Source organism: Bos mutus, chromosome 6 (genome assembly GCF_027580195.1).
Source record: "Bos mutus isolate GX-2022 chromosome 6, NWIPB_WYAK_1.1, whole genome shotgun sequence".
Classification (NCBI taxonomy): domain Eukaryota; kingdom Metazoa; phylum Chordata; class Mammalia; order Artiodactyla; family Bovidae; genus Bos; species Bos mutus.
Genome location: NC_091622.1, coordinates 25,883,953 through 25,887,939, shown reverse-complemented (window position 1 = coordinate 25,887,939; position 3,987 = coordinate 25,883,953). Strand labels below are relative to the sequence as shown.

The following is a 3,987-nucleotide window of genomic DNA, read 5'->3' as shown; positions in this document are numbered from 1 at the left end:
AGCAACAGGGTCTTTTCAAATGAGTCAACTCTTCGCATGAGGTGGCCAAAGTATTGGAGTTTCAGCTTCAGCATCAGTCCTTCCAATGAACACCCAGGATTGATCTCCTTTAGGATGGACTGGTTGGATCTTCTTGCAGTCCAAGGGCCTCTCAAGAGTCTTATCCAACACCACAGTTCAAAAGCATCAATTCTTCAGCACTCAGCCTTCTTCACAGTCCAACTCTCACATCCATACATGACATCCAACATCCCTTGGATCATCAAAAAAGCAAGATGACACCACCTTTATGGCAGAAAGCAAAGAAGAACTAAAGAGTCTCTTGATGAAAGTGAAAGAGGAGAGTGAAAAACTTGGCTTAAAACTCAACATTCAGAAAACTAATCATGGCATCTGGTCCCATCACTTCATGGCAAATAGATGGGGAAACAATGGAAACACTGATAGACTTTATTGTGGGGGGCTCCAAAACCATTGCAGATGGTGACTGCAGCCATGAAATTACGATGCTTGCTCCTTGGAAGAAAAGCTCTGACCAACCTAGACAGCATATTAAGAAGCAGAGACAGCTGAGCCTCAGTTCTCCGACCATGCCCACTGGAGCCTGTTTGCACTGACTGACCAGAGTCTGCGAATTCAATGCTCTGAGCCATCTGGACCGCCCCGATCCTAGCTTTCTATCCTTTGAAAACACTAAGAATAATGCCCCTGCATCAGTTTTTACTGGAGCCAATCACCTATCGTGCCTGGAACAGGGATCATACCCAGATCGCACTTAGCCCCAATGATTAGTCCACATCTCTAAGAAGAATGGGGGCCAGTGGGTGAAAGCTCATGAACTCAAGGAACACAACAGACACATCACAGGTATTGACTGGGCTCCTAAGAGTGACCCCATCGTCATTTGCGGGGCCAACCGAAACACCTACGTCTGGAGTCAGAAGGATGGTGTCTCACAGCCAACCCTGGTGATCCTGAGAATTAACCGGGCGGCCCGTTTACTCAAGTGGTCCCCGCTAGAGAACAAATTTGCTGTGGGCAGCGGAGCACAACTCATCTTCATTTATTACTTTGAGTCTGAAAATGCCTGGTGGATGAGCAAGCACATTAAAAAGCCCACGGTCCTCAGCTTGGATTGGCATCCCAACAACGTCTTGCTGGCAGCGGGATCCTGTGACTTCAAATGCAGAGTGTTTTCTGCCTACATTAAAGAAGTGGATGAGAAGCCAGCCAGCGTGCTCTGGGGCAGCAAGATGCCTTTCGGTCAGCTGATGTCAGCGTTCAGTGGCAGTGGCACCGGCGGCTGGGTGCAGAGGGTCAGCTTCTCAGCAAGCGGCAGCCACCTGGCCTGAGTCAGCCATGACAACACCATGTCTGTTGCTGACACCTCAAAAAGTGTGCAGGTCTCAACTCTGAAGACGGAGTTCCTGCCCCTCCTGAGTGTGTCTTTCATCTCAGAGAACAGAGTCGTGGCTGCTGGCCATGATTGCTGTCCCATGCTTAACTACGATGATCGCAGCTGCTTGACCTTCATCTACAAGCTGGACATTCCCAAACAGAGCATCCAGAGCAACGTGTCTGCCATGAAGCGCTTCCGCAATATGGACAGGCGGGCCACGACGGAGGACTGCACCACAGCCCTGGAGACGCTGCACCAGAAGAGCATTACTCAAGTGTCTACTTATGAGGTAGACAAGCAAGACTGTCGCAAACTTTGCACTACCGGCAACGACGGAGCCATGACCATTTGGGATTTTAAGACCTTAGAGTCTTCCATCCGGAGTCTTTGAATAGTGTGAAGCTGAACGAGCCTCCAGACCCAGCATGAGGACGGACAGGCTGTGGCGGAGAAGCTCCGCCATTTGCATGGGAGGGGAGCCGGCTGCCAGGAAACACTGAAGAAGCACATGGTGTAAACCTCGCTGTGTGCGTTTTTTTTTTAAATATAATTGGTGAAAGTGTTGGTTTTTTAAAAGCAACAGTGATTTTGGTTTTGTTTTAGGGGTTGTTTTGTTTTGCAGTTTCATTCCATTCTGGATCAAAGCTTCTCTTTAAGTAGTTTATTATAGAACATTGTCAACACTAACTTAAAGGAAGGGGTGGGGAGGTATGTAAATTGTCTGCTAATAATATTAAATAAAAACACTGAATAAGTAAAAAAAAAAAAAAAAAAGCAGAGACATTCAGTTCAGTTCAGTCACTTAGTCGTGTCCGACTCCTTGCGACCCCGTGAATCGAAGCACCCCAGGCCTCCCTGTCCATCACCAACTCCTAGAGTTCACCCAGACTCACGTCCATCGAGTCAGTGATGCCATCCAGCCATCTCATCCTCTGTAGTCCCCTTCTCCTCCTGCCCCCAATCCCTCCCAGCATCAGAGTCTTTTCCAATGAGTCAACTCTTCACATGAGGTGGCCAAAGTACTGGAGTTTCAGCTTTAGCATCATTCCTTCCAAAGAAATCCCAGGGCTCATCTCCTTCAGAATGGACTGGTTGGATCTCCTTGCAGTCCAAGGGACTCTCAAGAGTCTGCTCCAACACCACAGTTCAAAAGCATCAATTCTTCAGTGCTCAGCTTTCTTCACAGTCCAACTCTCACATCCATACATGACAACTGGGAAAACCATAGCCTTGACTAGACGGACCTTTGTTGGCAAAGTAATGTCTCTGCTTTTGAATATGCTATCTAGGTTGGTCATAACTTTCCTTCCAAGGAGTAAGCGTATTTTAATTTCATGGCTGCAGTCACCATCTTCAGTGATTTTGGAGCCCAAAAAAGTAAAGTCTGACACTGTTCCCATTGTTTCCCCATCTATTTCCCATGAAGTGATGGGACCAGATGCCATGATCTTTGTTTTCTGAATGTTGAGCTTTAAGCCAACTTTTTCACTCTCCACTTTCACTTTCATCAAGAGGCTTTCGAGTTCCTCTTCACTTTCTGCCATAAGGGTGGTGGTGTCATCTGCATATCTGAGGTTATTGATATTTCTCCCGGCAATCTTGATTCCAGCTTGTGCTTCTTCCAGTCCAGCGTTTCTCATGATGTACTCTGCATAGAAGTTAAATAAGCAGGGTGACAACATACAGCCTTGACGTACTCCTTTTCCTATTTGGAACCAGTCTGTTGTTCCATGTCCAGTTCTAACTGTTGGTTCCTGACCTGCATACAAATTTCTCAAGAGGCAGATCATGTGGTCTGGTATTCCCATCTCTTTCAGAATTTTCCACAGTTCATTGTGATCCACACAGTCAAAGGCTTTGGCATAGTCAATAACTTTGCCAACAAAAGTCTATCTAGTCAAAGCTATGGTTTTCCAGTAGTCATGTATGGATGTGTGAGTCGGACTATAAAGAAAGCTGAGCCCCAAAGAATTGATGCTTTTGAACTGTGATGTTGGAGAAGACTCTTGAGAGTCCCTTGGACTGCAAGGAGATCCAACCAGTCCATCCTAAAGGAAATCAGTCCTGAATATTCATTGGAAGGACTGATGCTGAAGCTGAAGCTCTAATACTTTGGCTACCTGATGCAAAGAACTGACTTATTGGAAAAGATCCTTATGCTGGGAAAGATGGAAGGTGGGAGAAGAAGGAGACAACAGAGGATGAGATAGTTGGATGGCATCACTGACTCAATGGATACAAGTTTGAGCAAACTCTGGGAGTTGGTGATAGACAGGGAAGCCTGGCGTGCTTCAGTCCATGGGGTTGCAAAGAGTCAGACACAACTGAGCGACTGAACTGTACCCCAAATCAATATATGGATGCTTAACATAATTACCAATACTAATTTATCTGAAAAGTGAACTAGTAAGAATAGCCAGAAAACTTCCAAAAATACGAGTAATCAATTATATCTCTCTTGCTAGATCTTTAAATGTGCAAAACTGGGGCCAGAATGCAAAGTCCAAAAGCATATAAAAAAACATTAAATGATGAATCTGACTTTTGAAATCAATTCAAAAGGGATAGATAGTTCTATATAGGATGTG

At 45.6% G+C, this 3,987-nt stretch overlaps 1 pseudogene; it reads left to right on the top strand.

The window, feature by feature from the left end:
- The first annotated feature begins 702 nt into the window (after nt 1–702).
- Nucleotides 703–1,799, top strand: LOC102265110 (actin-related protein 2/3 complex subunit 1A pseudogene; annotated as a pseudogene).
- The last annotated feature ends 2,188 nt before the right edge of the window (nt 1,800–3,987 follow it).